The sequence below is a fragment of the Chiloscyllium plagiosum genome, chromosome 37 (genome assembly GCF_004010195.1).
Source record: "Chiloscyllium plagiosum isolate BGI_BamShark_2017 chromosome 37, ASM401019v2, whole genome shotgun sequence".
Taxonomy (NCBI): Eukaryota; Metazoa; Chordata; class Chondrichthyes; order Orectolobiformes; family Hemiscylliidae; genus Chiloscyllium; species Chiloscyllium plagiosum.
Window position 1 is genome coordinate 16,195,000 of NC_057746.1, and position 23,988 is coordinate 16,218,987.

At 44.3% G+C, this 23,988-nt stretch overlaps 2 protein-coding genes across 7 annotated transcripts in view; one reads left to right on the forward strand and one right to left on the reverse strand.

Annotated features, from left to right (window-relative positions):
* LOC122541318 (netrin-G1-like) overlaps positions 1–23,988 on the reverse strand; it is a 910,622-nt gene that overhangs the window by 713,566 nt on the left and 173,068 nt on the right. The window lies entirely within an intron of this gene.
* The window catches only part of LOC122541315 (netrin-G1-like), a 74,771-nt gene continuing 71,711 nt past the window's right edge, over positions 20,929–23,988 (forward strand). Inside the window, exon 1 of one of the 3 annotated variants that reach the window (XM_043677953.1) lies at positions 20,929–20,996. The gene's annotated coding sequence lies outside the window, so the exon portion shown is untranslated. Of the gene's footprint in view, positions 20,997–21,364; positions 21,745–22,391; positions 22,410–23,988 lie in introns of those variants that run through there. The other 2 variants (XM_043677952.1, XM_043677954.1) reach the window with 2 other exon arrangements.

Consider the following 23,988-nt stretch of genomic DNA (forward strand, 5'->3'; position numbering starts at 1 on the left):
CCACCCCCACCCTCCTCTAGCTTATCTCTCCACGCTTCAGGCTCTCTGCCTTTATTCCTGATGAAGGGCTTTTGCCCGAAACGTCGATTTTGCCTGTCCTCGGATGCTGCCTGAATTGCTGTGCTCTTCCAGCACCACTGATCCAGAATCTGGTTTCCAGCATCTGCAGTCATTGTTTTTACCACCTAAATGTCGAGAATGCCAGTCCATTCATGGGGTCTGTGTTCCCAGACATTGTGGATGGATGAACACAGAGTTCATTTGTCAGGCGCAGGGATGATGATTGAAAAGCTTCAATGTTCACTTGCAATAAGCGGATTCCCGGAAGAATTGGTCACAGATAATCGGAATTACCTACCTGCAACGAGTTTGAATATTTCCTAAAGTCAAATGGCATTTGGCATATAAGGACAGCTCCATACCATCCATTGTCCAATGGTCTAGTGGGAAAGAGCCAAAAAGAAGCAGTTTACAAGCTTCACTCAATACCGAGCTCGAGAGTGTAGTGCTGGAAAAGCACAGCAAGACAGGCAGCATCCGAGGAGCAGGAAAATCAACTTTTCAGGCATAAGCCTGATGAAGGGCTTATGCCTGAAACGTTGATACTCCTGTTGTTCGGATGCTGCCTGACCTGCTGTGCTTTTCCAGCACTACGCTCTCGACTCTGAGTTCCAGCATTTGCCGTCCTTACTTTCCCTCAATACCAAACTGCCCTGTTGATTATAGGACTGCCCCTCATGCAACTATGGGGATAGCTCCAGCAGAGGTGCTGATGGGAGAAGACTCTGCACCAGGTTAACGTTAACTCGGGTTTCTCTCCACGGATGCCACTGAGCCTTTTTAGCAACTTTGGTTATTGTTTCTGATTTCCAGCATCTGAAGTCACTATTTTTTTTAAATTTGGTCTACTTCTGATTCTATTTCATATATTCATATATAGGTTTTAAGGCCAGTCTTAGGAACAGAGAAAGCTAAATATTTGGAGTTAGCTGGACAATTCAAAACCAAGACTGATACCATCTTATTTTCTGTGTATTTTATGCATTACAGAACAAAGGTTATTAAATGGAATTAGACTGCAGGTCAGCAATGAACAAATTGCTGAGGGGAGGTAATGGCTTTATCACTGGACAGTTAATCAAGAGTCCTAAGTAATGTTCTGGGGACCTAGTTTCATATCCTACCATAGCAGTTGGTGAAATTTGAATTCAATAAAAATCTGGAATTAAGAATCTAATGATGACCATGAATCCATTCCAATTGTCAGAAAACCCCATCTGGTTTGCTCATATCCTTGAGGGAAGGATACTGCCAACCTTACCTGCTCTGACCTGGATGTAACTCCAGACCCACAGCAATGTGTGGTTGACTCTCAACTGCCCTCTGGTCAATTAGGAATGGGCAATAAATACTGGCTTAGGCTGTGACAGCTTCATCCTGTGCATGAGTAAAGCGAATTGCATCAGAGATGAATGGCCTCCCCCTATTCCCATGCTCTGACGTTGTTAGTGGGATCTTGCTGTGCACAAATTGACTGCCATGCTTCCTATATCACCACACCAATAGCACTTTGTTTCCTCGTCATCGCTACATGGCTCTGTATAAAGAAAATGCAAGCCTTTCATTTTTTTTTTAAATGAGAGAGGATTGCCTTAAATTCACAAACTTCACAAAATTCCCCAGTCTGTCGTTTTCAGCTGAAACCCTTCATTTTCTGACACTCAAGTGAATAGAAATGTATCTGTGGTTAAAATGTCAGATAGCTCTTTGTCATATTTATTGCACTTTTTCTGCACGGTGACTCTTGTGTTGGGAAACCTAAGAGACCGAATGGAATCTGTGAAGCTATTAATCCTGGGCTGACACAGTCTCTGAGCAGGTAATCGTCGCCCAGACCATAATACCAGCCTGAGATAACAGTCTCCCGTAAATAAACCGCAAAACTCATGCTGGCTGTTAAATAATGGAAAGGGTCATTAGAAACTGTGAAAGAAGGCAGAAACCAGCAATAATTTCTCCCAATTATTAAAGGGAAAGTTGTGACAAAAATATTAAAGATCTTGCACTCACTCACTGAGGAAAATAAAAGGTCGATCGCAGGAGAAATTGAATCATCAGTGATTTGACTCACAATCATCGCCTTACTGCTGTCAGCGTCTGGGTAGTTTAATAGAAACATGGACTCAGGCAGCAGAGGTACAGGCAGTTCGGCCCATTGTTCCTGTTTGAAACAGCTATCCATTTGATCCCAACCACTTGCCCTTCAGATCCTTCTTCTCAAGTCCTGGCCTATTCCAAAAGTTATCTGACTTATCTTTCAGGTATTTTCTATGTCAATCCAGCTCAGAGATGTTATGACACATCTCTGAAACTGAGCTGAGGCCTCCCAGTTCAGATGTAGGGATACCACCACTGCACCACAGGAGCCCACTCCTCAACCCCTGTTCTCTTTCAGATATTTTGCAATCAACTTGTTTAAAGATGTTACAACACAACCCTGGAGCAGGTAAGATTTTAACCGGCGCTTCCTGGCTCAGAGGTAGAGACATGACCACTGCCCCACAAGAACCCCTGTTTAGATTAGATTAGATTACTTTAGATTGCTTACAGTGTGGAAACAGGCCCTTTGGCCCAACAAGTCCACACCGCCCCGCCGAAGCGCAATCCACCCATACCCCTACATTTACCCCTTACCTAACACTACGGGCAATTTAGCATGGCCAATTCACCTGACCTGCACATCTTTGGACTGTGGGAGGAAACCGGAGCACCAGGAGGAAACCCACGCAGACACAGGGAGAACGTGCAAACTCCACACAGTCAGTCGCCTGAGGTGGGAATTGAACCCGGGTCTCTGGCGCTGTGAGGCAGCAGTGCTAACCACTGTGCCACCGTGACGCCCCTCTAATTCTCTTTCAGTAATCATGTTTAGAAACAGCATTACACACAGCTAGAGTAGATGGGACTTGAACCCAGTTTCTTCTGGATCAGAGGTAGGGACACTACCAGTGCGCCACAACAGCCCCTCACATTCTCTTTCAAAATGTCATCATCAGACTGTGTTTGGCATCCTTTTCAGCTGATCACAATAGCTCACTGTATGCTTTGTGTCTCTTCTGCTCCTTTTGCTAATTAGATTCAATCTCTATCCTCTGGTTACTGAGCTTGTTACCATCCGGAAACAATTTCTCCATATTTACTCCTTAATAATTTTGAACATCTCAATTAAATCTTCCCTTAAATATCTCTGCTGTCAAGAAAGTTATCCCAGCTTCTCCAGTCTCTCCACATTAGCTGAACTGCCTGCTCCCAGTTACCTCTTCACCCTCTCAAAAATTCTGCTATCCTTTGTACACTGGTCTGTAGCGTTGGACATAATCTTCCAGCTGGTCTGAACTAATGATTAATGGCATGTAAGAGAAAGGTACTGAATATTAACCCTAACAATGAATTCATAGCATGTAACAAAAACGGAAGTAGACATTAACCATCATTATTAATTCTAACTGGAGCAGTGCAATCACCCAACGCACTGGTTGTAAATCAATATTCACTAATGAGCCGTGGATCAGGCATTGTCAGAAACAACATTGTCTTTTACTGATCGATTCGGTGTCTGTGAACCATTATATAATCACACATGGGCACCCACACACACACACACACACACACACACAAAAGGAGAGAAAGCTCCAGTAACCTTCATCTTAGTATTTCTACACATCTGTGAGTCTGTCTCAGACTGAAGCTGCTCATGACATATTTCATCAACAATGCGCTCAGCCCCATTAATTGTTGCTTTATTGAGACAGCACAAGGCACTTACTGACTCTTTCAACAACATCAAACCTCCAGGTACCAGCTCTTTCCAACACAGGAATATCAGGATTGATTGGCGGAGCTGACTCGATGGGCTGAGTGGCCTATTTTCTGCTCCTATGTCTTATGGTCTTGTAGAGGCCATTCAGCCCCTCAAGCCTGTTCCACCATTTATGGGAACAATAGGAACTGGAAGAAGCCAAACCTATTAAGAATATAGCAATTGCTAATAAGCCAAACTAGATTTTAGGTGACACATCTTACTTAGAGAGCAGACAGAATGCAGAATTCATTACCACAGGGACTAGCTTGCATGAGTAAAATAGAAATACTTAAGGGGAAGCTGTATTAAAAAATCATGAGGGGCAAAGGAATAAAAGGATATGCTGATGGGTGAAATAAAGAGGGATGGGAGGGCATTCATGAGGAGCATAAGCCACTTGTGCTGAATGGCCTGTTTCTTTTCCGTAATTTCTGTTCTGTATATTTGAATGATTCAAGCACACCACTCATTCCCTAAGGTGTCTACAATCAGCCACGGAATGATGATTGGAAGTGGATTTATTCATAAACCATACTGGAGAATGTAATCAGCTCACACAAAATGCGGCTGAACATTGAAATATATTCACAGGAGAAAATGGAATCATACGTCAACTGGGGGAAGAAAGATTGTGCAAAGTATGTTCATTCCAAACTCCAGACACGCTCTGCAGCCTCTAATCAGTGCTCAGCCATGTAACATTATCCTGTCAGTGTTATTACATGGTTCATTTTAATGGATAAAATAGTGTTTTAAACTGCACTCCAAGATACTTTATCTTGTACTTGAAGCCAATGTTGCTACCTGCATCTTGAGATACCAGTCTGTTGTATCTCGGCTGTGTATATCTGCTTATACACTGTCTCTAATGCTACTTGTTCTTTATCATGAAGTAAGACTCTTCAACTTCTTATGTACAGTGACATTCCTTTATTTATGTATATACTCAGTAGGTTATCAAATATAGCTCTCTAGTGTAGTATCTAATAACTCTCCCTTCACATATTTATTCAAGACGGATAGTTTATCTTACAGATGTGAAAATCATATGGTTAATGCGGCATCATGCTTAACACAAACTTCATGAACCTGCATTTTCCCCCAAGTTTCTCTCCACTTGATCTATTTTCCTTCTACTTACTTCGATAGCTTTGTCGCCATTAAAATCACCACAAACTTTATCATCACATTTATCAATATTACTATCACCACTACAAGTGAAACCCATTCCCCTCCCAACCCCCACTCCCCTGAGTCTGAATCACACAGCTCGAAGCAGTCTAGAATTCTGACTGGACACCCTAATTTTGGTTCACTTGAGTTCAACATCAGAGTGATGATATCTGGAATAGTTGGACTGACTCTGTAAACTGTATCATGTAGTGTAAATATGGTAGCCCCACACTCCATCATTTCTTGGCTTCAGTAAGATCATAACCTTCCTGTTCCTCTGAAATATTCTTTCAGGCACTCTGGCAACATAAGATCTCAGCTGATTAGTTTTGGCTGATGATTGCAGTTTCTGACTTCATGTCAGCCAGACACTGTATCCAGGTTTCAAGGCAGCAGAATTCTCTCCCTTCATCTAGAATTGGACCGACGCTGCAGATGTTTGCTGTGGTGCTTCTTTCAGAGTTTTATCTTTCTGTGGTCTTGAGAGGTTATTTTTGGCTTCTGGCTGTGTTCTCAACTTGTTTCCCTTCGACCCCACTGGCAAGCAACCACTAGTCAATGATATTGCCCTGGAAATAAGCAGAGCTCACTCCCAGGCTGGAATATTGTGCGTGAGTGACTTCACAATCTTGGCTTTTTCTGTCTGTCCATTTGAATGAGGATGAATTGGAGATCTTGACATTTATTTGATTCGCTTGCCGCCAAACTGAGCCTCATCAAATCTTCATTCATGAATTGAAGTCCTTCGTCTGATATTAATTCTTCAGGAAAATCATACCTTGCAAAGATTCTTCTCAACACTCAGGCCACTGAATCTGCTGTACTTGGATGGAGTGTCCCCAGTTCAATCCATCGTGGATAATAGTCACCTGGGCACAAATTAATTTTCCCTCTAAAATCAAAGAAATCTGTTGGTAGCCTTTCCCATGACCTTTCCAGAAATCTCAATGACACAATTGAAGAAGGGGGATCAAGGGCAATGGGGAAAACATAGGAAAGTGGTATGAGGAATGTCAGACCAGCCATTGTCTTATTGAATGGTAGAGCAGGCTCAAGTGGCTGAGTGGCCTCCTCCTGTTTCTATTTCTTATGCTCTTATGGACTTTGTAGCCATTAGGTATGACAAAATATAACTATGTATGCGTTTCAAAATACATGGCCACCATACCTACTGTTGACCATTTGTTATGCATTTCCTAATATCGAGATGCTCCCCATGAAGTTTGTACAACATTTCTTTTCACCAGTCTTAGTATAAATAGCCTAAGATTGTGAACCACTACATCCTCCATGACTGTCAAGTATAGTTTTATAGAATCAATAAAGTGTGGAAAAAGGCCATTTGGCCTATCACATCCACACCAACCCTCTGAGGAGCATCCCACCCACACCCCTACCATTTCCCAATAACTCCACATTTCCCATAGTTAACCCACCTTGCCTGCACATTCCTGGGCACTGTGGGCAGCTTAGCATGGCCAAACTACCTTATCTGCCCATCTTCAGACTGTGGGAGGAAATCCACACAGATACAGGGAGAATGTGCAAACTCTACACAGACAGTCACCCAAGGTGGAATTGAACCCAAGTCCCTGGCACTATGAGGCAACAGTGAGCCACTGAGCCGCTATGCTGTCCTAGTTTTATTCTGTGGTGCTTTATCAAGACTTGGCCTGCTAGGTTATATTCCAACAGGAGAGAGTTGTCTGTCCTTTGTGAGCTCCTTGTCAGATTTTTGTGTTGCACAAATTTTGCTCACAGTTGCTGAGGAAGTGTTGATTGTAACCATGGATAGAACTTTGCTTCCTTGTTGAGAATGAAATCTTTTTCCTCTTCTCAAATCATTGCTGCCTCAAGAGTGTATTTGCTTGTACCTTCCACAGAATATAAACTGCTATATAGTCATGTCTCATTATTTTAAGATTGTATCTTTTTTAGACTTTTTTTATCAATGTAAATAATATTGAGCAAGGCTCGTGTTCCATTCTGACTCAGTATTTCTGTTTGTCTGTGAAGCTTTCTTTCTCTATGGTTTCATATTTATGCTCAGTCTCCATCAAAACCCTTGACATAAAATAGATTGGTTTTCATGTTCCACCAATTTGTCCTCAAATAAGGATATCTCTTTGTCCTGTGGATGGTACATCTTTGGCTTCTACCTGCAGTGAATAAGACTGGATTGTCATGTGCTAAAACATTGTAGAAAGTAACTTCTCTGTGATCATTTTCAAAGCTGCAGTCTGTTCTTGACTCCAGTACAGTTGTTATTCTTTCTTCAAAATGTCTCCTACAGGTCATGTACTACATGATAGGTTGAGATAAAAACTTCCACTTGACTCGCATTCCTAAGAAATGCTGTACATCATTTACACACTTTGATGCCAGACATTCATTAATGGCCTTCTGTTTTTTTAGACTCTTTTCAATTCATCATTCTTGCATCATGTATTTTAGAAATGTAATGTCATTCTAGAGAATTGATATTTATCATTTCGTGTAAGGTGTTGCCATGCCTTTAATAGATCACTGATGCTCTGGTAATATTCCTTCTTTCCTTTGTCGTAAATTTGGATGTTGTTCATATGATGAATGGTTCACAGTTTCCCTTCCAGATATCTCAACATTGCCCTTTGGAAACTCTCCTGGTTGAGAGGTGATTTCCATGGTGGATGGTTGAAACAATACATACAAATTGTGTATTAGATGTATTCAACAATCTCAGCCTAGGTGTAGGTGTATATGCCAGAACACCTTAGTTGCATCTAGTTTTAAGAAAAGAAATCCATCTTGCCAATTTTGCAAAGCTATCATTGACTGATCAAATTGAATGGATTTCCCTGCTACTTCTTTAGTTTAAAGGGGTGGCATGGTGGCTCAGTGGTTAGCACTGCTGCCTCACAGTGCCAGAGACCTGGGTTCAATTCCCACCTCGGGCAACTATCTGTGTGGAGTTTGCATGTTCTCCTTGTGTCTGCATGCGGGTGCTCTGGTTTATTCCCACAGTCCAAAAATGTGCAGGTTAGGTGAATTGGCAGTGCTAAGTTACCCGTTGTGTTAGGTGCATTAGTCAGGGGTGAATGTGGAATGGGTTTGGGTGGGTTGCTCTTCGGAGGGTTGGTATGGACTTGTTGGGCCGAAGGGCCTGTTTCCACACTGTAGGTAATCTAATCTTAAACTGAGGAATCCACATTAATTCTCTATTTATCTTGGGAACAGTTATGAGGCCTCAGCTCCATTGCGTCAGCTCTGTCACTGGCATTATCATCCCATTTCTTTCTAACTAAGATTTTACTTTTCCCATCAAAGGATTAGAATCTTCCTGGGAGCAGTCTAGCGAATGAGTTTAGATCTTCTTTCAGGTTAGTATGATACTCCTGCTTCAAGTTGCCTAATTCTTTGAACAGTTTTGGAAATTCTTGCTGAATTTTCTCTCCTATTTTCATTCTGAAGTATTGTATTCACTCTCTCGATGAGACTGAAAGAAATACATGTACTTCTGCTCAATAGTGAGGTCTTCTGATTTCTTGGCAGATGTCATGTATCTATCCTGAAGCTTTTGTGTTAATTTGCCCACATTACTTGCACCCTCCTCCAAATCTTGGAGTTTTATACTTGCTGGTTTAACTCCACAGACCTCAGCCATTGCAAAATATTTGACAGCATGGAAACAGCTATTGCAATGTCGAGTTTAAGTTCTATGTTAAAGCTGTGTACCTACATGATGATAGTCTAGAATATTTTAAACTGGTTGTGAACTCAATTATGAATGCAGTCTTCACATTTTGTTCTGGATTTTTAAATGGTTGCGCTTTCCCTCAGTTGTGTGAATCCCATTTCTCCGAAAAGTTTCCTTTTGCAAGACCTTGTCATTGTTTTTGAGGCAGTGAATGCACTGTTGATGTAATATATTTTCCAAATTGCCCTACCTGGCCACACTTAGACCACTCAGCTTCCCTCCCTCATGATTCTGTTTAGGGTATATCATACATCGGGTATAACCTAATTTGTTCAATTGCAATGATTCCAATTTGGTCGGCATTTGATCCATCTCTCGGGTGGGTCACACTTTGACATCTACCCATCCAACTGTGTCAGAAGAATCCCAGATATTTCCACACAGAACTGATTGATTTGGAGCCGTCATTTCTGCCAGCTCAGCAATTCCCTGTTCTGTCATTGCATCGTATTTGCATTGAAAAATGTCAAATGCATCCCCATCGTTCACATCAAAAACTATACAGATTCTAAATAATTTATCTTCAAAGCTCTGCACCCAAAGCATCCTGCATGACAATGCAAAACCATTACAACATCTTCCATTATTTTCCTGAGTGCTGATATCATTGATCAATTCTCGCCTATTCTATCAAGAATTACTTTTGGTGGTAATGTATGCATTGAGTGCATCATTCTACTTAGTAATTCCTTTCATGATTTATCGTACATGAGCAACTTCAGTTACTGGACATAAAGCACATCAAAACAGATTGACTTTATGGTGTTGCCCCTTCATTGATAAGCCTGGAACTGTTCAATTTGTAGTTTTGAGAACTCCCAATTCTGGCCTCAATTTGAAACTATTGCCTTTTCAAATCTCCCCTAACACTGGGCCTGCACTCCTCATGAGAGCACTCTCCCCCAATACTGCACCTGCACTCCCCCATGAGTGCAGTCTCACCCAATACTGGGCCTGCAAACCCCCATTAGAGCACCTCTCCCCCAACACTGGGCTTGCATTCCCCCGTTACAGCACTCTCTCCCCCACACTGGGCCTGCAATCCCCCATTACAGCCCTCTTTCTCCCCCACACTGGGCATGCACTCTCCACGAGAACACCATCTTCCCCCATAGTGGTCTTGCACTCCCCATGAGAGCACACTTTTCCCCAACTCCCTCATTAGAGGACACTCTTTCCCCCACACTGGGCATGCACACCGCATGAGAGCAGCCTCTTCCCCCACACTGGGCTTACACTCCTCATGAGAGCACTCTCCCCTCCCCCGACACTGGGCCTGCACTCCCCACAAGAGCACTCTCTCCCCTAACACTTGTCCTGCACTCCCCATGAAAGCACCCTTTCCCCACACACTGGGCCTGCACTCTCCATGGGACCACCCTTTTCATCGCTGTGGCCCTCAAAGCCATTCTGGCTCACCAGCCATTCGCCACCAACCACCCTCCAGATTATCTGTCCAGAGTCTCCAGCTGCTTTGCTGCCATGTGTCAAAGTCCAGCTCACCCCAGTCACTGCCACACCCTGTATCCTAATGCCATCATCTCCACTACCTCTACCACTGAGCTCTCTCCAGAAGAGATTGGAAAAAAGTCCTAAAACATTTTGAAAAGAGGAAATAGCCTGAAAGAATTGTGAAAAAAGAGGAAATTAGACAGCGTGGCACGGTGGCTCAGTGGTTAGCATTGCTACCTCACAGCACCAGCAACCTGGGTTTGATTCTAGTCTAGGGTGATTCTCTGTGTGGAGTTTGCACATTCCCTGCATGGGTTTCCTCTAGGGGCTCCTGTATCCTCCTACAGTCCAAAGATGTGCATTTTATGTGAATTGGCCATGCTAAACTGTCCATAGTGTTCAGGGATGTATAGGTCAGGTACATTAGTCAGGGGTAAATGTGGAGTAATAGGGTAGGGGAATGTTTCTGGATGGGTTTCTCTTCAGAGGGCCGGTGTGAACTTGTTGGGCCAAATAGCCTGTTTCCACACTGTAGGGATTCTATGAATGAACAAGCCCCAGGCTCAAAAGCCTGGATGCTGCCTACTCCATTGCTGCCATCTTGAATTTCAAGAATTTATCTCTTGCTGCTGCTATGCTTTATCTTTCTCTTTCAGTCAACACTGGTACCTTCACCGTAAAATGTTAGTCTGGAGTAACTCGGGCTATGGGTATCTGTATTCATTGTCCTGAGAGTTCTTGCTCCATTTCACTGTGTAAGGGTATCCAATTCTAAATCTTGTGTGACAATCCTTTGCATACTACTGTGTATGATAGTTTATCAAAAGCAAATTTCCAATGGAATCTCAAAGACCTCTCTCTCTTAACATGATGACTTTATAGAGTGTTGTTTTCTTTCTTACCGATGTCAGAGTAGTCTGATCAGTTTCACCATGATGATTTCCTTTGAATCTTAGAAAACCAAATTGACTTGTTCAGTTAAGGGTCTCAGAGTCACAGTGACAGGCCCAATAAGAACCTTACTTCTCGGATCTTATTTCACCCGTCGTCCTGGCCAGAGGCTTGAAGGATGCCTACCATTTCCAGCTCTGTCCAGAATCTTCATGTTTAACCAATGGACCTCAATCAGAAGCTTTGTGTAAAGGATAAAACAAATTGCCACAGAAGAGCAGAAGTTTGAAGTGAGCCAGAGATGAAGCCCACAGTTACTCTGTGCATGAATTTACTGTAATGTTAACTGCATTGAGAAATATGACATTGCATGCCTGGGTTTATTTTCTGAGTAAGATCTCAGCATTACTTCTAATGATTGGAATTGGCCACTCACAGGAAATAACATTTTATTTATAATTCTGCGTATAAGCAAAATTGTTTTTTTATCTCCATTGTAAGCTTTTAGGTTTGCAAGTTGGTAAAATGTTACATAATGTAATTGTAAGGTGATACAATTGTAATGGAAACTTAGAATCTTAGAATGATACAGCATATTAGGGGAGTATTCATTGCGGTGTCCTTTGCTTACTGACTCTTGTGCTGCCAAACATTGTTTTTCTTCTCTTTTACAAAGAATTCCTCATGATTTTGAACACCTCTGTTAAATCTCTTCTTTACCTTCCCTGCTCAGTGGGTGGCATGGTGGCTCAGCGGTTAGCACTGCTGCTTCATACAGCCAGGGACCCCACCCATGAGAGCAACCTCTCTACTGCACTGGGCTGTGGAGTTCGCATATTTTCCTTGTGGATCCCCTCCAGGTGTTCTAGTTTCCTCCCACAGTCCAACAATGTGTAGTTCAGGTGGACTAGCCATGCTAAATTGCCCACAGTGTCCGGGGAATGTGTAAATAAGGTGGATTAGACATAGGAAATGCAGGGTTAAGGGATGGTCTTTAGAGAGTTGGTCTGGACTGAATGGCCTGATCCCATACTGTAGGGTTTCGAAGACATCAGCTCAGTGTTTTCAGTCTTTCTATACTAATTGAAGCCCCATATTCCTGGTTCCATTCTTATAAATCTCATTTGTAACCTCTTCATAAAGTGCAGCTCCCAGGGTTGGACAGAATCATCCACCTGACATCTAAGTGTTGATTTGTAATTATAATCTCATCTAGTTTTAAAGTGCACAGCAAAAATAAGTAGAAACAGTTTCCAGTGGCAGAGGGTCAGTCGCCAGGGGGCACAGATTAAAGATGATTGACAAAATAAACATTAGAGTCACAAATTCATAGAGCCATACAATGCAGAAACAGACTCTTCAGTCCAACCAATCCATGCTGACCATAATCCCAAACTAAACTAGTCCCACCTGCTACGTTTGGCCCATAGCCCTGGGGGCTATGGCATTGCAAGTTAATTAGTAAACACTGCTTAAAAATTATGAGTGTTTCTGACTCAAGCATCCCTTCAGGCATTGAGTTCACCACCCGCTGAGAGAAATAAATTATCCCTCCAAACAGTTATTATTCAAGTATATATCTAGTAAATGCTTTAACTGTATCTGCATCCACCATTGCCTCTGGACGTTCATTCCCATATGAGCTACTTGCTGTGTAAAAAAAAATTGCTTCTCATGTCTTTTTTAAAAGTCTTTCTCCTCTCACCTTAAACATATGCCTGCTAGTCTTGAAGTCCACCATTTTAGGGACATGAGATCTGCTATTCACCTTAGCCATTCTTCTCATGATTTATAAAGTCATCTCTCAACCTCCTATGTTCCAGCGACAAAAGTCCCAGCTTATCCTTACAACTCAAACTCTCTGCTCCAGAGTGAGAGACTAAGAATTGTTTCTTTGCAGTGAATTGCCATAATTTGTATTAGGCTGCCTGAAAAGGCAGTGTAAGGAGATCAGTCGTAACTTTCAAAATGGAATGGGACAATTTATAAAGCTATATTTTTTTAAGTTATAGTTAAAATTACAGAATGTGGGACTAATTTCATCCTTTCTAACTGGCATAGGCAGGATCATCAAATGATCTCCTTCAAGCTCTGTCATTCAATGATTCCATGATAATATTTTTGTAATGTAATTGAATTATTAAACAGACTGTGGAGAAAGAGCAGTAATTGTTGAATTGGTTGCTGTGGCAGTGTGATATTTTAAAATCCTGTTAACACTGAGTTCTTGAAACTGAACAAAGCATTTGGGTGGCTCAGTGGTTAGCACTGCTGCTTCACAGCACCAAGGACCTGGGTTTGATTCTTGCCTTGGGTGACTGTTTGTGTGGAATTTGCACATACCCCCCCCCCCACCCCCCCATGTCTGCGGGGGTTTGTTTCAGGCACTCTGGTTTCCTCCCACAGTCCAAAGATGAACAAGTTAGGTGGATTGGCCATGCTAAATTGACCATAGTGTGCAGGTCAGGTGGGTTAACCATGGTAAATGTGGAGTGAATCTGGGCAGGATGGACTTCAGAGAATTGTGCCTATTGGCTTCTTTTTGTTCTGGCAGGATGCTTTTAACATCAGGGGCTCATCTTCAACATGCAATCTAGGCTGAAGAGCTCACTTTGCATACCTGAAGCGTGTGAATTAGGTTGCAGCTTCTACTCCCTATGCTGGGAAAAATATCATCAGTTGAATTCAATGGAGCAGTGTTGAATTGTTTGTCGCTATGGATACTGGAACACTTGTGATAATATTGTTAAACACTCCCCCGAATCTAATAAAGCTCTCTCAGAGTCAAGTTTGTCTCCTCTCCTGCTTTTGTGCCTGGGGAATGTTTTGCTGTTTTCTGTGTTGTTTTGAGTGAGATTCATTCCCTCAGCTTGAACTGTCTGTCCCCACTATACACAGGGTGAGATCCATCCCCTCAGACTGTGCTGTCTGTCCTCTGTATATGCAACCTGTGAATCAGTTAATTTAATCCTCACAATGCTTCAGGAGAAATTCTCCCTGTCTTGTCTGGAATGTTTCAATAAACACAGATTACAGATCAAGTCAACACCAGCTATCAAGCCTGTGACTTTACTAATCTGCAAATATTTGAGCACAGAAACAAAGCCGGTTCAGGCCTAATTAGTAGTTGGTTGAGTGGCGACTTGGTAATGGCGACCCTGCACATTTTTAGGAACGTGGTATGCAGTCAGATTGTTCACATGCCTGGTGCAAAATAGTTATCTTTCAGTCCCCTTCCCCCACCACCGCTCACCTCTCCCCCCCCCCCCCCCCCACCCCACCCCACCACATTCCTGATGAAGGGCTTAGGTCTGAAACATCAATTCTCCATCTCCTCGGATGTTGCCTGACCTGCTGTGCGTTACCAGCACCACACTTTTCAACTCTTCAGCACCTGCAGACCTCACTTTCTCCTGGACCAAAGTGTCACAGGTTCAACTTGCCCCCAGAGTAGGAGGTTGGAAGAACGCAGCATCAGGTGGTGGAGAAGTCAATGTTTCAAGTTTGACCTTTCTTCAGGACTGGGGATGGGTGTAAGGGAAGCTGCAGATAACAGGGATGGAGTGAAGCAGGGGAGTGAGGTGGGGATAGGGAGAGGGCACTGTTACAACACGCCCGGTGAGCCCTTCTGCTAATTAAATCAAAAGCCCAGAAAAGTTCAACTCGCCCCATAGTATGTTAAAATATGAGTGATAGAGAAATCCCAAATTCCACTATTTAAAGAAAAATAGTATCAATTTACTATTTCACTTGCAAAGTTAAAATTGAACAACTCTATTCACAACTCTAAGCCCCACTTTCTCTTAACTGCTTGTTATCTGCCTCCAGCTGTATAAAAATGTACTGTTCCAATAAAAATCCATATTAAAATTAAATCAACTTAATTTCAAAGCCACACAAAGGCTGTTGTCTCTGGTATCCTTCTGCTTTCGGCTGAAGATCTCTCTGTGTCATCTTCTGTCTTTGACTGCAAAGATGTGACATATGAAAAAGATATGTTTAATAGAGAGTGTTTTTGAATGGCAGTCTTTCTTGATGGCAGTTACTCTCTGTCTGACTTTCAAAATGCCTGTGTTTTTTTATACCCTAAACATCGAATTGGTTCAAGGCTGGCAAAAACAATTGTTATGAAGGTGTAGGGGGTACTGAACCTTTAAGAGAATTGAAAGCTAGCAAGGACTTAAAGAGGCGCAGAGTGTATGGAACAAGTTAACAATGTAATGCTTGGTCAGAACAGCTGGCACTGGCTGGGTTGCTATGAGACAAAAACAATTCAAATTTGGCCAGTCAGTTCAAATTATGCCTCATGAGACCGACCTCTAATCAAGTTTGAAATTGCTATTTTGACAATATTGAAAACCAGTGAAATGATCCAATGTTTCCAGGTATAAAACTAGAAAAAAATTGAACAGTTGAGAGAAAACTGCCAAAAGACCAACAGCTGTAAGCTTCTCATAAGAACTCTCTGAGAGGTACCTGTCTGGAGGAGGGGTTTGCACAGGAAAAAAACATCGGCACCGAGTTGGAGAGCAAATTTACAGGTGCTAGTAAGCCGTCATGCAAAACAGCATTCACTCTCTCCTAAAGGTACAGTACACGCCTTCAACTTCAGAACAGTATGACCTGGTTAGTCGATGGGAGGAATTAGTCCTCCTTCAATGCCACGATGAATCAAACTAAAAATTGGATGAACAATAGCTCATCTTCTACCTGGCAGCCGACAGCACAAAGGACTCGACATTGAGTTCTCCAATTTGAAGTAACCTCCCTTCCCATCTCCTGACTCCCTTCCCAGCCCCCCCCCCCCCACCCTTCTATTGCTCTCATTGACCCTTCCTTCCGGTGACCAACCAGATTCATTCTTCCCATCATCCAACAGGTTGTACCTTCTACCTGTTTTCACCTAAGCCCACTTCACCACCCTGCCACCCCATCACCTTTATCTGCAGCTCCCCTTACACCCACAACCCGTTCTGAAGAAGGGTCACACCCAAAACATTGACTTTTCCAACTCCTGATGCTGCCTGGCTTCCAGCCTGCTGCTTGTCTAGCTTGGATTACAGCATCTGCAGTTTTTTTGTCTTTACCTGAGTTAGGTCTAGTATTTTTGCGAAGTATTTTTAATATCCAAATATTAAAAATCATCAGGAGCCAACAATGACAGATTAATCGGGGCATAAGATACAACATAAATGCTCCCAGAAACAGTTATCTGATAATTTGACAAACAAGAGTAGAATAGATATGAAGGAGGTGTAATCAACTTGTTGAAATATTTTAATGGAGTAATGAAAGGGGAACCCTTCCCGCAGATGAACATGTCCTTGAAAGCTCACCTAACATTATCATCCAAAAGGGAGTCGAACAAATACTCGGAGAGGAAAGGATTTGCAGGGATGTGAGAAAATGGGGAAGGGTGGGACGCAGTACTGATTGCTTCAACATTCTAACATAATGGACTGAACGGCTTCTGTCCTGCATAGTTCTGTGATTTTCAGTCTCCACATAATCATCACATCAGTGAGCAGTTGATGAATGATTTCTGTAATTGCGTCTGCCACAGTTTGGGGGTTTTTTTTTTACACAAAATACTGTCTGTTTCAGTGGTGGTACTGTCCCTTGAGTGGCATCGCTGCCCCCTACTGATCTGAGGGCAGTGTTCTGCTGAACATTGAATTGAATGAACAGCAGAACTTTGTGCTGGAGAAGAGATGACAACAGGCGAATGGATCCATTTTTAAAAGGGAGGAACTGAAATTGTCCATTATGAGGCAGCAGGCAACTTCAAACCACCACTTTGTTTAGTTTTCACAAAATATATGAATAAAAAGATTATTTTTACAATCAGGAAGAAGAGAGAAGGATGGAGGAAAAATCAGAATGGGAGACAGACAGTGACTAAGCAAAAATAGGGGGAGAGTTGAGGAAACAAAGGGAGGGACAGAGTAAGGCAGCAGGGCAAGGGGAACGGTGAGAGCGAGAGATAGATGGAAATAGAAGAAGAAAGGTAAGAGTGGACAGAGAGGCAGAGCAGGAAAAAAAAGATGAAGACTGAATGACAGGCATAAATGTAGATTGAGAAGGCAAGCAATGCAGAGAGGACTCTGCAAACTGCTGTCAGTTTGTGATTGGTGGCATTCACTGCCTTGAGTGATAATCCTCTCCACTGGTGTGGAAGAGCCACATCCCTAATTCTGTGGCACCTCCCTTGCTTCACTGGGAGACAATGTCATCAGGGGTCCATTCCCTCAGTTGGCCCTCCCCCCATCCAGTCTCTTGGCTGGTGATGTTACAATGTACCCAGAGGCAGGAAAGCCTGACTTGCCCCATTTCCTGTCACAGGATAAAGCGAAAACCATACCATTCTGTGTCCACTGATTCCAAGGTATTTCAAAAGCCACCAAAATCAGATTAATGATCTTTAAATCATTGATGTTGATGGTATCTTACTGTTCACATACTGGCCGTCAGTGGTTTCTACCTTATGACATTAATACACCTGTGAGGTACTTTGGGAAATTCTACCATCATCAGCACCCCACCTCCCCACACCCCTCCCCACCACCACCATCTCGGGGGATAATGGTGAGCAAAATTAGTCCAGTTGAAGGAATGAACAATCTTGTCATGCCAAAGAGTGGTCAACACTGTCAGGAATACAAACACAAGTTGCTGGAAAACTCACCATGTCCAGCAGCATCTATCAAGAGAAAATGGTGATACAAACAGCCACAAGCATCAACAAGCATTGACTTCCTCCACCATCGACCCTCATACAAGATGCACTGCAGAAAATCAGCAAAGGTCCTGAGGCAGCCCCTTCCAAACACACACCCACTTCCATCTAGAAGGACAAGGGCAGCAGATACATGGGAACACCACTACCTGCAAGTTCCCCTCCAAGACACTCACCATCCTCACTTGGAAATATATTGCTGTTCCTTCACTGTCACTGGGTCAAAATCCTGGAATTCCCTCCCTAAGCGCATTGTGGACCAATCCACAGCAGGTGGACACAATGGTTCAAGAAGACAGCCACCACCACCTTCTCAAAGGGGCAACTAGGGACGGGCAATAAATGCCAACCTGCCAGTAATGCCGACATCCCACAGATGAATAAAGGAAGTCTAGTGACACTGTCCTGGCCAGTGATGCTTGGGTTCCAAGAATGAATGCTTAAAGTGCTCAAAACATTGAAAAAATTATCACATTGTGAATGTTGGCATGAAATAATTGATTCTGATTCCCAATTGACAATGAATATAGAAATGATTCTACTAACACCTGATAAATTTACTCTATATTCCAACGTCCAGGGAGGGAGTGTGTGAGAATCTTTGATCAGTCTACAGGAGTGGCACGGTGGCTCAGTGGTTAGCACTGCTGCCTCATAGCTCCAGGGTCGCAGGTTTGATTCCAGCCTTGGGAGACTGTCTGTGTGGAGTTTGCACATTCTCTGCGTGGGTTTCCTCCAGGTGCTCCGGTTTCTTCCCACAGTCCAAAGATGTGCAGGTCAGGTAAATTGCCATAGTGTTATGTGCGTTAGTCAGAGGAAAATGGGTCTGGGTGGGTTACTCTTCGGAGGGTCAGTGGGCTGAAGGGCCTGTTTCCACACTGTAGGGAATCTAATCACGAATATTTTACACACAAATCCAATGTTCAGTTTAATGGGTGGGTGAAAAATGTTCTGTTGAAGGTCTTAGCCTTGCCTTAGTACATGTAGCAGTCTTATCTCAGAATGTAAAGACTGTGGGTTCAAGTCCCAGTTCACAGGCCTCAGCTGATGATTCAGCCATCATTCCAAGTGAAGTAATGAGGGAGTGCTGCATTGTCAGATGGTCAGTACTGGGAGAAAGTCGCACTGTCAGAGGGTCAGTACTGAGGGATTGCTGCACTGTCAAAGGATCAGTGCTGAGGGAGTGTTGCATGATCAGAGGGTCAGTTCTGGAGGAGTGTTGCACTGTCAGAGTGTCAGAACTGAGGGAGTGGTGAACTGAGGGTTACTATTGGGAGAGTGCAGCATTGTCAGAGGGTCAGTACTGAGGGAGTACAGTTCTGTCAGAGGGTCAGTACTGAGGGAGTGCTGCACTATCAGAGGGTCAGTACTGGGGAGTGTTGCACTGTCAGATGTTCAGTACTGAGTGAATGTTGCACTGTCAGAGGATCAGTACTGAGGGAGTGCAGCATTGACAGAGAGACTGATGGAGTGCCATACCATCAGAGGATCAGTACTGGGGGAGTGTTGCACTGTCAGAAAGTAAGTACTGAGGAAGTGTTGCATTGTCAGATGGTTAGTAGTGAGGAAGTGCAGCATTGTCAGACGGTCAGCACTGAGGGAGTACTGCACTATCAAATGGTCACTACTGAGACAGTGCCGCACTGTCAGAGAGTCAGTATTGAAGGACTGCCGCATTTTCAGAGAGTCAGTATTGAGGGAGTGTCAAAATCAAAAGAGAAAATGCTGGAAAATCTCAGCAGGTCTGGCAGCATCTGTAAGGAAAGACAAGAGCTGACGTTTCGAGTCTAACTGACCCTTTCACACGGTCAAAGGCTCACTACTGGGGGATCGTTGTACTGTCAGAGGTCTGTACTGAGGGAGTGCTGCACTATTAGAGGGTCAGTGCTGGGGAAGTGCCGCTCTGTCGGAGCGTCAGTATTGGGGGAATGTTGCACTGTCGGACAGTGAGTACTGAGGGTATGCTACGCTATGCAATCATTTGGATGAGCGTTAGATCAATACCCCATCGACCATTTCAAATGTGTTAAATATTCCATTGTCACTATTTTGATGAAGAGCAGCAAAGATCTCTGCTGTGTCCTCAGACCAATATTTATCTCCCATTTGGCATCTCGCTAACAGTTACCTTTAGACTTAAATGTTACTCAACCAATCGACTGTATGGTGCTCCCTGAGCAATTAGTGTAAGGTTAAAATATTATGGTTGAGATAAATGGAGCAGACCGGATAATGATGTGATTTGATATATTCTGGAATATAAATTCACCATTATAGACTTTGAGTCCAATGGGACTGTGGAGAATAAAATCAGAGATAAAGTGATTGGCGCAGTTAAGTCAATCAGGAAAATGAAACTGGACTCTTACATAACTGCGGGCAAGAACGGATAGTACCCCACAGTGAGTAAGGGATGGGAAAATGCTCATGAGAGGTGGCACGCGTGCAATAACAACTGCGCTTCAATAATGTTTCACTGTTAGTGAATGCTTGGACCGGTCCTGCGGGCGTACGAAAGGCGCTAGATAAATGAAAGTTCTTTCTGTCTTTCACGACAATAAGAGAGACGGGCTGGTCTCACATCTGCCTCCCGCTCAGAGCGAAACTCTATGTGCCCTGGAAGGCGGGCAATTACGTGAAGCCGACTTCAAATTCCGCTGTGTCGATGGACATCATTCACCCGTCAGACTGCACCTGGATATTCGACCTTGAGGGGAATCACAGACGGAGATAGTGAGGACTGCAGGTGCAGAAGAAGTCAGAGTCGTTGAAATGTGGGACTGGAAAAATCACAGCATCTCAGGAACAAGAGAAGTCGCCGGTTCGGGCATAACCCTTCATCAATTTAGAATCACAGACGGAACCAATTCCGTCAGTCCAAGCAACCGATTAAACTTTTTAAAAAGTGCTCACAGAATCCAGGGATGTTTAAAAAGAAGCGGGGGTGGGATGGGTAGGGGCCCCGAGGACTGATGTAAGCGACGCTATAATCAAACGTACACACACCACACGGGTATCTGGGTGGATAGGCCATCTCCGCCTCCTTTGTTCCCCATACACACACACACACACTGTCTCTCACCCATCACTGAAGGAAGGCACACTGCAACAAAAAAGCTCTCCAGGCGTCAGTGAGGAGAGGGGCGGTGAGTGGGAGGGGGAGTTTGGGGCTGCGCGGTAGCTCGGTGGTTAGCGCTGCTGCCTCACAGGTTCGATTCCAGCCTCGGCCGACTGTCTGTGTGGAGTTTGCACATTCTCTCCTGTAGGTTTCCTCTCGGCGCTCCGGTTTCCTTCCTCGGCTTTCAGTCCAAAGGTTAGGTCGATAGATCCATGCTAAATTGCCCTGCTATGTTCAGGGATGCGTTGGGGGGGAGGGTCAGGTGGCTGAGCCATGGGCAACGCAGGGTTACTGGGATAGGGTGAGTCTGGGTGGGATGCTCTCCGGAGAGTCGGTGTGGACTTGGCGGGCCGAATGGCCTGTTTCCACTGTGTAGGGAGTTTGAGTTGCTGATTTATTCACTTCTCCACGCTGCCCGGATCCCTGTCTCCTGCATTCCCCACAACCCCAAGTGTGTGTGTGTGTGTGCAGAGTTTTCCCCAGCCTCAGCATTTCCACTGAGCGAAAGTGATGTCCTCTCCCCAGCCTGCCGGGGAGCGCTGCCTTCGTGTGATTCACTCAGCGCCGACGCTGCTGCTGCTCTGGATCTGGGAGGTGTGGACGCGCCGAGCTCGGGGGAGGAGGGAACTTTCGGCCCGTCTCCAGTGACACACACACACACACGGGCTCTCAGCGCATCAAGGCGGCCTCCAATTGGGAGCTTCAAAATGGAGCTGGCTCTGTTCAATCGGAGATTGCAGTAACCCGGGGTAGGAAACCCCCTTCAGAAACAGCCGGTGAGTGAGAGACACACAGCGACAGAGAGAGAGAGAGAGGGAGAGGTGGTGGGGATAGTTTCTGGTGACTAGAGACTACTGCAGCCCAAGATCACTGAGGTATTACAATCGGTGAACAAAGTTAAAAATCACATAACACCAGTTTATAGTACAACAGGTTTATATCAGGTTTGGACTATAACCTGGTGTTGTGTGATTTTTAATTTTGACCACCCCATTCCAACACCGGCACCTCCAAAATATGTAGACAGTCCGCGTGGACAGCAATACATTGCATTAATATAGCGCCCTTTAACGAGCAACTCTGCCCCGAGGCGTTGGAGGAGCTCGGAAACCTTTTCCGTTTGCTTTCAGTGACAGTGCAGCGAACCATTTCCAAGCTCGTTACACCTGAAATCGCTTCCTTTGTCTTCAGATATCTTTTTGTTTTAAACATTGAATCCAAAATAGGTTCACAGAGCTCTTTCTACCATTCCAATAAATCCCGAATCATTGCTGCTGGTGGTGCTGGGGTTTGTAAAAGCTGACAGATTTACGGCTGTCTCCTGTACATTGTAAAGAGCGTGGGGAGCAGAGTTCCGCTCGGACGTTTTACATCCCGCGATTACAAATTTCTTTTAACTGCTTTCCAAGAAAACAGCTTCCTCAGACGTTGCCTGACCTCGGTATGAAATATTGACTCTCGGCTTTTCTAACCTCTTCTATTTTACTTCCATGTCTCTGTGTCTGTCTCTCTTTGGTTAGTCTTTGTTTCTCTCTCTCTCTCTCAATGAATTAAACTGGATTGTACAGAGTCGTGCTGAGCATGTACCAGACACTCTCTGTGGGATGAAGGGAGTGGAGAGAAACGGAATTAAACCAGTCCAACATCTCTTGTTCTGAAAAGAGGCATTCGGGACTTATTAATTCGTTCATTCACAGGACGTGGGCATCGCTGGCTGCGCCAGCACTTATTGCCCGTCTCTGATGGCCCAGAGGGCAGTTAAGAGTCAACCGCATGGATGTGGGTCTGGAGTCACGTGTAGGCCAGACCAGGTAAGGATGGCAGTTTCCTTCCCTGAAGGATTTTTGTGAACCCAGATGAGCTCCCTCCCTCCCCCACGACAATCGACAATGGTTTCTCTCCACAGTTTCCAGAGTTTCTCCGGCTCTTTCTCCTTTATCTAGATCAGACATGGAGAAAGTGAGGAGTGCAGATGCTGGAGATCAGTATCTTCTAGGAGAAAGTATCTCCTGAGGAAGGGCTCATGCCCGAAACGTCGATTCTCCTGCTCCTTGGATGCTGCCTGACCTGCTGCGCTTTTCCAGCAACACATTTTCAGCTCTAGATCAGACATTTCAACATTCGCGCTACTTTGTTCTTAAACAGTCCCCCGAAGAAGGGTTACGCCCGAAACGCGCACTTCTCCACCTCCTGATACTGCCTGGCTTGCTGTGTTCTTCCAGGCTCATGCCTGTCTACTTTGTTCTCAGTGCACAGACTTGTGTCTGACTCTGCGCGGACTGGGGATGGTCAATCTACTGTTCTTAACCGGAACTCAACGAGACAATGAGGCGTGACCTAGAAAAAGGCAAACGCGCGCCCAGAGTGCTGCAGAAACGCAACAGGTCTGGCAATATCTGTGCAGAGAGAAAGCAGAGTCACTGACTCGGGTTCGGTGACCTTTCTTCAGATTCCCCTCCTCCCCACCCCCTCTGTTTAAATTTCCGGTCTTGCCTTCATTACTCCAATCAAATGGCGGGAGGTGGAGCTCCTCTTCTCCGTAGTGCTCCGACTGTAATTACTTCTCATTTCGTGTGTTGTTTTCTTGTGTAAATCTCTGTGGAACGCACACTGGGCGGTAAAGATTAGTGATTCGGGCAGAGGTGCTGGGAGACTATAGGTATAGGGCCTTTAGGACCATGCGGAATCCTCAGTTGGGGTTGTTCCTGTCACTCTCTGGGATTCACATTTTACTGCCCAATCCGTAAATCTCCGGCTTCAGGACCAGTTCCTCATCTCCCTAATTCCTTTCCAAATCCCTTTAACTCCCTTTGTTCTCTATTTCAACCTCTTTCTCCCGAATCCCCCTGATCCCGTCTCTCGCTATCCCTCGCTTTATTCCATTTCACGCTCTTTTCTCTCGCTTTCCCCAATTGTCTGTCCCACATTACTTTGTTTTCTCTTTTTGGACTTCTTTCTCTTCTTGACAACTCTCTATCCCCACGTTTCTCTCCAACTCCCACGACCCCTTTCTCCCTTCG